This window comes from Coregonus lavaretus (genome assembly GCF_964263955.1).
Source record: "Coregonus lavaretus genome assembly, chromosome: 7".
NCBI lineage: Eukaryota > Metazoa > Chordata > Actinopteri > Salmoniformes > Salmonidae > Coregonus > Coregonus lavaretus.
In genome coordinates, this window is record NC_139994.1 from 15,094,414 (window position 1) to 15,108,612 (window position 14,199).

Below are 14,199 nucleotides of genomic sequence, written 5' to 3' on the forward strand. Positions count from 1 at the left end.
CTTCTTGGTAAAATAGCCCTTACACAGCCTGGAGGTGTGTTGGGTCATTGTCTTGTTGAAAAACAAATGATAGTCTCACTAAGCCCAAACCAGATGGGATGGCGTATCGCTGCAGAATGCTGTGGTAGCCATGCTGGTTAAGTGTGCCTTGAATTCTAAATAAATCACAGACAGTGTCACCAGCAAAGCACCCCCACACCATAACACCACCACCTCCATGCTTTATGGTGGGAACTACACATGCAGAGATCATCCGTTCACCCACACCACGTCTCACAAAGACACGGCGGTTGGAACCAAAAATCTCAAATTTGGACTTCAGACCAAAGGACACATTTCCACTGGTCTAATGTCCATTGCTCGTGTTTCTTGGCCCAAGCAGGTCTCTTCTTCTTATTGGTGTCCTTTAGTAGTGGTTTCTTTGCAGCAATTAGATCACGAAGGCCTGATTCACACAGTCCCCTCTGAACAGTTGATGTTGAGATGTGTCTGTGACTTGAACTCTGTGAAGCATTTATTTGGGCTGAAATTTCTGAGGCTGGTAACTAATGAACTTATCCTCTGCAGCAGAGGTAACTCTGGGTCTTCCATTCCTGTGGTGGTGCTCATGAGAGACAGTTTCATCATAGCGCTTGATAGTTTTTGCGACTGCACTTGAAGAAACTTTCAAAGTTCTTGAAATGTTCCGTATTAACTGACCTTCATGTCTTAAAGTAATGATGGACTGTCGTTTCTCTTCGCTTATTTGAGCTGTTTTTGCCATAATATGGACTTAGTCTTTTACCAAATAGGGCTATCTTCTGTATACCCCCCCCCCCCCCCCCACACACACACACACACACACTTTTGTGGTTACTACATGATTCCATATGTGTTATTTCATAGTTTATGTTTTCACTATTATTCTACAATGTAAAAATAAAGAAAAATCCTTGAATGAGTAGGTGTTACCAAACCACACATACACTGGTAGTGTATGTGTGGAATACAAGTGCCCCCCCCCCCCCCCCCCCCCCCCCCAAAAAAAAAGTCATCTGTAGCCTGCACTCGAATAGCGAATGGTGGTTACGTGCTGTTATGTTTTTAATATGCCAGGTAGGTGACACCATTTGTAAAGCGGATTAATGTGCTTAATTTTAAGAATTGAGCAATAAATGTAGCAGCACGAGAAAACTGGGATCCTCTTTTAAATAGTAGCCAGTTAAAACTCTGTTTTCACACGCGATTGCGCAATGACTGGGCTTATAAGAACCTGTTTCACTAGGCTCTGTAGGCTATGGGCTCTCCAACCGTGTTCCAGGGGTCTTGGGACTATATGCTATGTTTGGCGTTATTTGGCCACTTTAGTTGTGTTACAAACCTTATCAAAACATATAGGCCTATGGGCTAGGCTGCATGATGCATGCGACTGATTATTAAAACTACCCCCAAAAAATGCATGTGCTGTTTCTTGCCTTAGACTGCACACGCTGGGCATCATTCACAAGTGATAATATTCTCACCCCCATCAGACTATTCTCAATTTAATCTTGTCTTTACACATACTAAATAATGTTTGTGTGAAATTAGTTTTGATTTAGAATGGGCCATTTTCATGCACCTGTTAGAACAGGTGCAGGGGGAAAAAAAGACGGTCCGTATGCACTTCAATAGCGAATGGAGGACGCTTTTCCCTTGGTTCATTTTAATGCCAGCCAGGTAGGCTACTCCAGTTGTAAAGCAAAACAATGTGCTTAATATTAGGAAAGTTGAGAAATAAATATAGTCTATAGAAATCTGATGGGATCCTCCTCTTTTAAATAGAGGTCATCAAAACTCTTTCTCACGCAATTGCATAGCATAGCCTATAGAAATGTTGCGCAACATGGGCTTATAGGAACACTTATTTAATTCCATGTATCAACCAGCTATGAGGAGCTGGCTCTTGCTGCGCAAACTCTGAATGCCAGGGCTCTCATGAAGTGTTTGATTTGATTTAGAGGGACAATAGAGCACTGAGTACCAGGCCATTAGCGACTGGCAGTTAGTACGTTTGGTAGGCTACTAATGACCATCAGCAGCATCATAGTGCAGTTTTAGAGAAATCTAGTTACCATGACTAAACGGTCACATGGAATTTGACTGCGGTCATGACTCGTGACTGTCAGTGTGGCAGTATTACTGTCACCGTAACAGCCCTAGGTGCAATGCATGATGCATCCTTTTGTTGTTAATTCAATGAAATATGAATCTTCTCTGCATGCAGGCCCATGTCATCATTGTCTGGACACTTAAAGTCTTAACTGACTGTATGTTTTCAGCAGAGTGGTAGAAAGTTCAGTAAACAAGTTGATAAAACTTTGAATGTTTAACTTTTCTTCCCTTCAAAGTACGCATGCTACCTGTTTAAACCTCTCCTGCACATTTCTTCTGTTGGGTCACTCCTGAACCATACCATACTCTACAGCTCTACAGGAGTCTGCACTACCAACCAATCACTTTATCTGACTCAGAAGCTCTGTGCTGGACCAATCACATATTTAGTGCACTAATAAACAAATATACACAAATTAATGATTGTGGATCATTTTTATTTGTGAGTGTTGATTAGGTCTATGGGTGCATTTTAATAGTCTGAAGTGGTTTCCTCTCCATCTCAGAAAACAGGACACTGATGGGTGGAAGCAATATTGGGGATATCTACGGTACAGGGGACTGGCTCTCACATGTGGTCATGTCAGTGCAGATTAAGGAAAGGTGATGAGGAGAACAAGCAGGAAGCTACTTGAGGTGCACACTAGCAGCTCTGAGATTGTGCCCCCAAAAACTAGAATAATGAATAGTTTTTCTCTCCTGCTTGAAGTCTTCACGTTTGCATCAATGGAATTCACTGCATTTCACACAACTGCATATATTATATGTGTACTTTATTACATGTACTAAAGCAGCTAGATTATATTCAGGGGTGTTTCTTGGATTTGAAGACATTGGGGGCTTAGCCCAAAGCCAGTAGGGGGATCTGGGGCAAAAAAATAAGACATTTCAACAGCTAAATGCAGAAATGTGGTGCACTTTGAAATTAATTTTGAGAGATTAGATCTTTTTCAGGTAATTTGCAACTTCCCACCTGCCACAGCAGACACTGCCAGTACTGTATTACAGTTGCTACTGTGTGTTGCTCTACTCTGGAACACATACATTTACAGTGTATTGTAATCTATGTTGCTGTCTCTTGACTACCCTCCTCTCGCGTCCTGTCCTGGTTGTAAAAGGTGGAAAAGTAAACAATTATTAATTGTTAATTAATATCACAGGCCTTTTCACCTCACCTGCTAATTCTTTGTAAACCATGTTTTACTTTTTCACTGTAATTCACCTCTTATAATTTGTGCAAATAAATACAACTAATTAGACTCTGTAGAGCAGCTTGAAGTGATACAGTCTACTGTGTGCTCAACCCACCTCTGTTCTCTCTCCATCTGCCCTCTTCTGTCACTTTCTCTGTGTCTTGTTTGTTGCTTTCTGTGTCTTGTCTGTTGCTGTCTGTGTCTTGTCTGTTGCTTTCTGTGTCTTGTCTGTTGCTTTCTGTGTCTTGTCTGTTGCACTCTCAGGTTCTTGTTTATTACTATCTCCTTTGTCTGTCCTCTTCTGCTATGGCCTGTTCTGTTCTTCTGGTGTCTCTACATCATATCCTACTCTTCTGTTGCTGTCTCTGTGTCTTGTCTGGTGTGTCTCCTTAGTATTATAATCCAAAACGGTCAAGGGGATACTGGGGTAGCTTAACTTGTTTTGTGTCTGGGTCACCTAAATCAGGGTTTCCCAAACACGGTCCTGGGGCCCCCCTTGGGTGCACATTTTGGTTTTTACACTAGCACTACACAGCTGATTCAAATAATCAAAGCTTGATGATGAGTTGGTTATTTGAATCAGCTGTGTAGTGCTAGGGCAAAAACCAAAACGAGCACCTAGGGGCGGCCCCAGGACCGAGTTTGGGAAACCCTGAACTAAATCATCCTCTTCCCTACAATTTGCCCCTGGCTGCTGCTGTTGTAAGTGCTCCACTGGCCTGCTGTTCTCATCTGTCCTCCTCCTTGGCTCATCTGAAAGGGAGCAAGGTGCAACATGTCATTAGTTCATATTAAAGGGTGACTGCACTTCCTGATTTGGCCTAGTTTTAGATTTGGGACCATCATTAAATGACACAATGTAAATGAGACTATTTTCATGTTGCACACCTTTTAGTTCTCATTAATGCTTTCAATATTGTATATGCATTTCTACAACTTATAGTTGGTATGAGGTTTTAAAGTCATGGAAATTTGGAGCTATTGGAATTTTAAGATAATTACTGATCGTCCCTAACTTGCCCCATAGGGATATTCAAAGTCAACCCAAATTTATCACAGGCATTACGATCTGGTCACGTGCAGTTGCACTCAGAATTGATGATTACTTGTGTGCTGCTAGCTCTGGGCAGGATTGAAACAAACCCAACCTTCATTTACGCTGTCCCTCTGTTTTGGACGAGATTTACTTTATGACCAAAATGATCCTATTTACACTTAGTAGTACATTTTGACAGCAGAATAAATGTTTCTGACCAGGGCCTAAAATGTACTTTTTGGTCCAACAGGCAGGTATATAAAAAATCTACCAACCACTCAGATTTTTACCAGCAAAAATATTTATTACGTCAAAAAACACAAAAGGATGAACATGCTTTGTATTGTTTCTAAACAGGAAATGTATTAGTAAGAACAAATGTCGTATATTGCTCAATTTAATAAAATAGTTTGAGACCTGAGTCTTTTAATCAAAATATTAGAGATAACATGTTCAGCTGCCCCTTTAAGTGCGGGATGTTACCGTGGTAACGGGGCCACTCGAGTCCTGTCACGTGTGTCTGTGAGTTGGGTTCTGACTAGGGCGTCTATGCGCTATAAGTTGAAGCAGCAGACGCAAACTAATGTTGAAAAACAACCGAGCTTGTGAACGAAACAATGTAAATAGCCAATAAACACGAGGACAAAGTCTCACTTTGTAGGCGTTCGAGTAAATTAGACCAACTTTTATGCCAGTGCCTCCAAAAATGAATCCATCAGCACTTCACTCATTGCGCACAGCTCCTCTGTGTTTCTGCGCTAGGCGGGATATAGGATTCGTATTTCTTTGTGCAATTAGCAGCTATGAAACAAAACGGCAGAAATACTTTGAAAACAGCTACTGCAGCATTTTTCTAACCATAACTCGCACGTGCTTTATTATTTAATTATTGGAACCATTTCCATGTTTGACTGCAAGGTTTTATGTGTAATATGACTCATACTGTGGTATTCTATGCACTCACTGTAGAGCCCTGCAAATTGACCACCCGCCAACATAGTTGGTGAAACAGACATTCTTACCCGCCAATACCTAAATCTACCCACATTTGGCAGGTGTTATTTTTATGCCCTGTTACTGTCGATGCCACATAGGCTGTTTTCTAAATGAGAAGTAGTTTTTTAGGGGCAGTTGCTCTTAAAAAGTTACTGTATACTGACAGACCAGGGCAACTCAACTATAAATAAAAATGTAAGTGTCCATAACAGTGCAACACAACTCCAAACATGACAGATAAGAAGCTACATATTCCCTAGGCTATATGAATACAAAGAGATAGGCCCAAAAAATTGACCTGTATAATGGAATAAGTTATAAGACCTCTATGATTCATTTAATTTCGTCAGTTTTACAAGCTAATGTGAGATGTTTATATTACATAACATTTGAGGACACAAAGCTGGCCATCTTTTCCCCTCCTGGCTGCCCCTGTCCCCCTTCCCTTGTAAGTTCAAATTTGTTTATTTGTCATTTAGACATGGAGTACACAGTGCAATGAAATGCTTACTTGCAGGTTAACCTCTTGATAATGCAACAACAATAGAAAAAGTAAGTAGCTAAGTGAATAAAAAGAGTAATCAAAATAAAAGCTCAATGCATTTTTTTTTTTTTTTACAAATAGTTACATAGCCTATGTGGAAATAACAGACAATGAGCCAGACATGTTTACCCAGAGAAAGGAATAGGTTATAAACCCTCTATGATTTATTTAATTTACTCAGTTCTAACACCTTAACATTTCTAATTTTAAAACAGTGTTACATTTAATGTTGTTGTAGGGTTTAGCTTCAGTCCACAGGGGGGCAGGCACTGTGTCACTGTCAGAAAATACAGTATGTGCTTCAGTATCACGAAGTTGGGGAGAAAAAGGGGTAAAAAAATAATAATTAAAAACGTAATCTCTTCGGTCTCAGCTAGCTAGCCAGCCAATAGCTGTCGAAGTGGCTAGCCAGTCAAGCTAGCTACAGAAACGAAACCCATCAAATACACTCGCTGGAAATAAACACTTTTGCTATTAGCATGAATTATATCAACATCTTTAGCTTGCCCATTTACTTAATATACTGTTAAATAACTCACTGACACCCAATAGATTAAAGATGTTAGTTTAGTAGCATTAGCCAACGCTTATGCTCAGGGAGACAAGCTAGTTAGCTACCGCTAACTCTGCTACTGCTGTTGCTGTACTTTGACTTTCTGTCTGTTCTAACCTCTCCACCTCATTCACTGCTGCCTCAACCTGCTCGCTTTTTTTGCCACTCTTTCGGAAAAGAAGTTCTGAATATCCATATTTGTTCTGTACTATGCTGCAGACTGACTGAGTGACAGGCGTTTTGATGAGTGATGTCATTGAAGTCAGCGGCGCTGTATAAGTGGGGGAGGGGTCAAGGGACGTGAGCGGTCCGCTGCGTTGTGAAATCTCTACCAATCACAGCAAGGGCCGAGTCACTCCAGTGCCTGCTACTGGCTAGTGCAGTTTATTGTATTGATTATTTTTGTCATTCAAATTGTCAGTAAAACATTTGTTTAAATACTGAATAGCGCAAGTGATGTGTGGTTATGGAAACTCATATAAAAGTGAAATGTAAAAAAATTAAATACATTTATTTATATATATTTTTTACCATCAAAAGGTTTGGGCTGGATCAAAAACAGCCCATTTATTATATTTAGACCCTGCAATTAGGAAGCAGACAGCAGAACAAGTGTAATATATAGTTATCAAAAACAGAGCTGTTATTCGAACAACATGACAGTCAAATAATCATGAAATTAAATGCATTTGTTGTAAAAACTGTCAAATGAATTCTGGATGGGCATTTTTATTTTAAAACGGTCAAATTAAAATAACCTTCAATCAAATGTGAAAAGTCGGCACTTCAAAGCATTTAATATTTTTGAATTCTTACTGTAAATGGCATGATGGGACTAGGCCAGTGGTTCCCAACCTTTTTCGGTTACCGTACCACCAACAGAATTTTGCTCTGCCCGAGTACTCCTGAAGTACCCCCTCATGTGCATTTTACCAGTAGGCCTATGGCAGGAATCATCAATTACATTCAGCCAGGGGCCAATTTTTTCTTGAGCGGATGGTCGGGGGATGAACATATATAATTAAACAAAACATTTTAGATTGCGAATTGACTTCAAGAAGCCTAAACAGATACACTACATGTCCAAAAGTATGTGGACACCAGCTCGTCAAACATCTCATTCCAAAATCATGGGCATTAATATAGAGTTGGTCCCCCCTCTGCTGCTAGAACAGCCTCCACTCTTCTGGGAAGGCTTTCCACTAGATGTTAGAACATTGCTGCGGGGACTTGCTTCCATTCAGCCACAAGAGCATTAGTGAGGTCGGGCACTGATGTTGGCAGATTAGGCCTGGTTTACAGTCAGCGTTCCAATTAATCCCAAAGTTGTTTGATGGGGTTGAGGTCAGGGCTCTCTGCAGGGCAGTCAAGTTTTTCCACACCAATCTCGACAAACCATTTATGTATGGACTTCGCTTTGTGCACGGGGGAATTGTCATGCTGAAATAGGAAAGGGCCTTCCCCAAACTGTTGCCACAAAGTTGGAAGCACAGAATCGTCTAGAATGTCATTGTATGCTGTAGCGTTAAGATTTCCATTCACTGGAACTAAAGGGCCTAGCCCAAACCATGAAAACAGCCTCAGACCATTATTCTTCCTCCACCAAACTTTACAGTTGGCACTATGCATTGTGGCAGGTAGTGTAATCCTGTAATCCGCCAAACCCAGATTTGTCCGTTGAACTGCCAGATGGTGAAGCTTTATTCATCACTCCAGAGGATGCGTTTCCACTGCTCCAGAGTCCAATGGCAGAGAGTTTTACACCACTCCAGCCGACGCTTGGCATTGCGCATTTGTGATCAGGCTTGTGTACGGCTGCTCGGCCATGGAAACCCATTTCATGAAGCTCACAACGAACAGTTCTTGTGCTGGCATTGCTTCCAGAGGCAGTTTGGAACTCGGTAGTGAGTGTTGCAACCGAGGACAGACGATTTTTATGCGCTTCAGCTCAGCACTAGGCTGTCCCTTTCTGTGAGCTTGTGTGGCCTACCACTTCGCAGCTGAGACATTGTTGCTCCTAGACATTTCCACTTCACAACAATAGCACTTACTGTTGACCAGGGCAGCTCTAGCAGGGCAGAAATTTGACTTGTTGGAAAGTGGCATCCCTTGACGGTGCCACACTGAGCTATTCAGTAAGGCCATTCTACTGCCAATGTTTGTCTATGGAGATTGCATGGTTGTGGGCTCGATTTTATACACCTGTCAGCAATGGGTGTTGCTGAAATAGCTAAATCCACAAATTTGAAGGGGTGTCCACATACTTTTTTATAGTGAGGGAAAAAAGTATTTGATCCCCTGCTGATTTTGTATGTTTGCCCACTGACAAAGAAATGATCAGTCTATAATTTTAATATAGGTTTATTTGAACAGTGAGAGAAAGAATAACAACAAAAAAATCCAGAAAAACGCATGTCAAAAATGTTATAAATTGATATGCATTTTAATGAGGGAAATAAGTATTTGACCCCCTCTCAATCAGAAAGATTTCTGGCTCCCAGGTGTCTTTTATACAGGTAATGAGCTGAGATTAGGAGCACACTCTTAAAGGGAGTGCTCCAAATCTCAGCTTGTTACCTGTATAAAAGACACCTGTCCACAGAAGCAATCAATCAATCAGATTCCAAACTCTCCACCATGGCCAAGACCAAAGAGCTCTCCAAGGATGTCAGGGACAAGTTAGTAGACCTACACAAGGCTGGAATGGGCTACAAGACCATCGCCAAGCAGCTTGGTGAGAAGGTGACAACAGTTGGTGCGATTATTCGCAAATGGAAGAAACACAAAATAACTGTCAATCTCCCTCGGCCTGGGGCTCCATGCAAGACCTCACCTCGTGGAGTTGCAATGATCATGAGAACGGTGAGGAATCAGCCCAGAACTACACGGGAGGATCTTGTCAATGATCTCAAGGCAGCTGGGACCATAGTCACCAAGAAAACAATTGGTAACACACTACGCCGTGAAGGACTGAAATCCTGCAGCGCCCGCAAGTTCCCCTGCTCAAGAAAGCACATATACAGGGCCGTCTGAAGTTTGCCAATGAACATCTGAATGATTCAGAGGAGAACTGGATGAAAGTGTTGTGGTCAGATGAGACCAAAATCGAGCTCTTTGGCATTAACTCAACTCGCTGTGTTTGGAGGAGGAGGAATGCTGCCTATGACCCCAAGAACACCATCCCCACCGTCAAACATGGAGGTGGAAACATTATGCTTTGGGGGTGTTTTTCTGCTAAGGGGACAGGACAACTTCACCGCATCAAAGGGACGATGGACGGAGCCAAATCTTGGGTGAGAACCTTCTTCCCTCAGCCAGGGCATTGAAATTGGGTCGTGGATGGGTATTCCAGCATGACAATGACCCAAAACACACGGCGAAGGCAACAAAGGAGTGGCTCAAGAAGAAGCAAATTAAGGTCCTGGAGTGGCCTAGCCAGTCTCCAGACCTTAATCCCATAGAAAATCTGTGGAGGGAGCTGAAGGTTCGAGTTGTCAAACGTCAGCCTCGAAACCTTAATGACTTGGAGAAGATCTGCAAAGAGGAGTGGGACAAAATCCCTCCTGAGATGTGTGCAAACCTAGTGGCCAACTACAAGAAACGTCTGACCTCTGTGATTGCCAACAAGGGTTTTGCCACCAAGTACTAAGTAATGTTTTGCAGAGGGGTCAAATACTTATTTCCCTCATTAAAATGCAAATCAATTGATAACATTTTTGACATGCGTTTTTCTGGATTTTGTTGTTGTTATTCTGTTCAAATAAACCTACCATTAAAATTATAGACTGATCATGTCTTTGTCAGTGGGCAAACGTACAAAATCAGCAGGGGATCAAATACTTTTTTCCCTCACTGTATATATAGTGTATAATATTTGACGAAAACATAATAATTTCAAACCTTGATTACATTTAGGAACATTGCCCTGCGTAGAGTGCCGTCTTTCAGATGGGACGTTAAAACGGGTGTCCTGACTCTCTATTGTCTTTCAAAATACCATGGCACTTATTGTAAGAGTAATGGTGTTCACCCTGGTGTCATGGCTAAATGCCCATCCTGGCCACATTCCATCATCCCCCTCATTCCTTATTGGCATATATCACTCCTCACTTCTCCAACTGATAGCTGTGTGGTGAGCGTTCTGGCACAAAAATGGTCGCCATGCATCACTGAGGTGGGTGCTACACATTGGTGGTGGATGTGGTGAGTTTCCCCCTACTATGTAACGCGCTTTGAGTACCTCAGTTGGTATAAAAGTGCTACATAAATCCAATCAATTATTATTGATTATTATTATTTGTATACGATCACATATGTCTCTCTATTATGCGTGGGAATATTTGGGAACAGATTTGGTAAATTATAACCACTTGAAGCTGATTTCCTAGTGTTGTCCAACATTTAAAAAAAATAAAAAAAAATATGTATACACTACTGTTCAAAAGTTTGGGGTCACTTAGACATGTCCTTGTTTTCGAAAGAAAAGCAATTTTTTTGTCCATTAAAATAACATCAAATTGATCAGAAATACAGTGTAGACATTGTTAATGCTGTAAATGGCTATTGTAGCTGGAAACTGCTTATTTTTTATGGAATATCTTCGCCGATGTAGCGTATAGCCTGCTAGCTGAATGTTATCATTGTCGTCGTTCAGCCACGACTCGGTGAAACATAAGATATTACAGTTTTTAATGTCCCGTTGGTAGGATAACCGTAATCTTAAGTCGTCCACTTTATTTTCAAAAGATTTAACGTTGGCTAATAGGATTGATGGAAGAGGCAGTTTACTCGCTCGCCGTCGGATCCTTACAAGGCACCCCGATCTCCGTCCACGATATCTCCGTCTCTTCCTCACGCGAATGACGGGGATTTGGGCCTTGTCGGGTGTCTGTATGATATCCTTCGCGGCCGCCTCGTTGAAGAAAAAATCTTCGTCCAATACGAGGTGAGTAATCGCTGTCCTGATATCCAGAAGCTCTTTTTGGTTATAAGAGACGATGGCAGAAACATTATGTACAAAATAAATTACAAATAACGCAGAAAAACACACATAATAGTACAATTGGTTAGAGGGCTGTAAAACGGCAGCCATCTTCTCCGGCGCTGTTCAATTGACCTAAGTGTCACATGATCTCAGTATATATACACCTGTTCTGAAAGGCCCCAGAGAATGCAACACCACTAAGCAAGGGGCACCACCAAGCAAGCGGCACCATGAAGACCAAGGAGCTCTCCAAACAGATCAGGGACAAAGTAGTGGAGAAGTACAGATCAGGGTTGGGTTATGAAACAATATCAGAAACTTTGAACATCCCACGGAGCACCATTAAATCAAATTTTTTTTAATGGAAAGAATATGGCACCACAACAAACCTACCAAGAGAGGGCCGCCCACCAAAACTCATAGACCAGGCAAGGAGGGCATTAATCAGAGAGGCAACAAAGACACCAAAGATAACCCTGAAGGAGCTGCAAAGCTCCACAGCGGAGATTAGAGTATCTGTCCATAGGACCACTTTAAGCCGTACACTCCACAGAGCTGGGCTTTACGGAAGAGTGGCCAGAAAAAAGGCATTGCTTAAAGAAAAAATAAGCAAACACGTTTGGTGTTCGCCAAAAGGCATGTGGGAGACTCCCCAAACATATGGCCCAAGGTACTCTGGTCAGATGAGACTAAAATTGAGCTTTTTGGCCATCAAGGAAAATGCTATGTCTGGTGCAAACCCAACACCTCTCATCACTCCGAGAACACCATCCCTGCAATGAAACATGGTGGTGGCAGCATCATGCTGTGGGGATGATTTTCCATCGGCAGGGACTGGGAAACTGGTCAGAATTGAAGGAATGATGGATGGCGCTAAATACAGGGAATTCTTGAGGGAAACCTGTTTCAGTCTTCCAGAGATTTGGGACGGAGGTTCACCTTCCAGCAGGACAATGTCCCTAAGCATACAGCTAAAGCAACACTCGTGTGGTTTAAGGGGAAACATTTAAATGTCTTGGAATGGCCTAGTCAAAGGCCAGACCTCAATCCAATTGAGAATCTGTGGTATGAATTAAAGATTACTGTACACCAGCGGAACCCATCCAACTTGAAGGAGCTGTCTCTATAAGATGTGCCAAGATTATAGAGACATACCCCAAAAGACTTGCAGCTGTAATTGCTGCAAAAAGTGGCTCTACAAAGTATTGACTTTTGTTGTTATCAGTATAAAAGACACCTGTCCACAACCTCAAACAGTCACACTCCAAACTCCACTATGGCCAAGACCAAAGAGCTGTCAAAGGACACCAGAAACAAAATTGTAGACCTGCACCAGGCTGGGAAGACTGAATCTGCAATAGGTAAGCAGCTTGGTTTGAAGAAATCAACTGTGGGAGCAATTATTAGGAAATGGAAGACATACAAGACCACTGATAATCTCCCTCGATCTGGGGCTCCACGCAAGATCTCACCCCGTGGGGTCAAAATGATCACAAGAACGGTGAGCAAAAATCCCAGAACCACACGGGGGGGACCTAGTGAATGACCTGCAGAGAGCTGGGACCAAAGTAACAAAGCCTACCATCAGTAACACACTACGCCGCCAGGGACTCAAATCCTGCAGTGCCAGACGTGTCCCCTTGCTTAAGCCAGTACATGTCCAGGCCCGTCTGAAGTATGCTAGAGTGCATTTGGATGATCCAGAAGAGGATTGGGAGAATGTCATATGGTCAGATGAAACCAAAATATAACTTTTTGGTAAAAACTCAACTCGTCGTGTTTGGAGGACAAAGAATGCTGAGTTGCATCCAAAGAACACCATGCCTACTGTGAAGCATGGGGGTGGAAACATCATGCTTTGGGGCTGTTTTTCTGCAAAGGGACCAGGACGACTGATCCGTGTAAAGGAAAGAATGAATGGGGCCATGTATCGTGAGATTTTGAGTGAAAACCACCTTCCATCAGCAAGGGCATTGAAGATGAAACGTTGCTGGGTCTTTCAGCATGACAATGATCCCAAACACACCGCCCGGGCAACGAAGGAGTGGTTTCGTAAGAAGCATTTCAAGGTCCTGGAGTGGCCTAGCCAGTCTCCAGATCTCAACCCCATAGAAAATATTTGGAGGGAGTTGAAAGTTCGTGTTGCCCAGCGACAGCCCCAAAACATCACTGCTCTAGAGGAGATCTGCATGGAGGAATGGGCCAAAATACCAGCAACAGTGTGTGAAAACCTTGTGAAGACTTACAGAAAACGTTTGACCTGTGTCATTGCCAACAAAGGGTGTATAACAAAGTATTGAGAAACTTTTGTTATTGACCAAATACTTATTTTCCACCATAATTTGCAAATAAATTCATTAAAAATCCTACAATGTGATTTTCAGGATTTTTTTTTCTCATTTTGTCTGTCATAGTTGACGTGTACCTATGATGAAAGTTACAGGCCTCTCTCATCTTTTTAAGTGGGAGAACTTGCACAATTGGTGGCTGACTAAATACTTTTTTTCCCCACTGTAGTTATGCACGCTCAAGTTTTCAGTTTTTTTGTCTTATTTCTTGTTTGTTTCACAATAACAAGTATTTTGCATCTTCAAAGTGGTATGACTGTTGTGTAAATGAAATGATACAACCCCCCAAAAAATCAGGTAATAATTTCAGGTTGTAAGGCAACAAAATAGGAAAAAATGTCAAGGGGGGTGAATACTTTCGCAAGCCACTGTAGGTTTTTAATGCATATTTTCAAGTAGATTTAAACAAAAA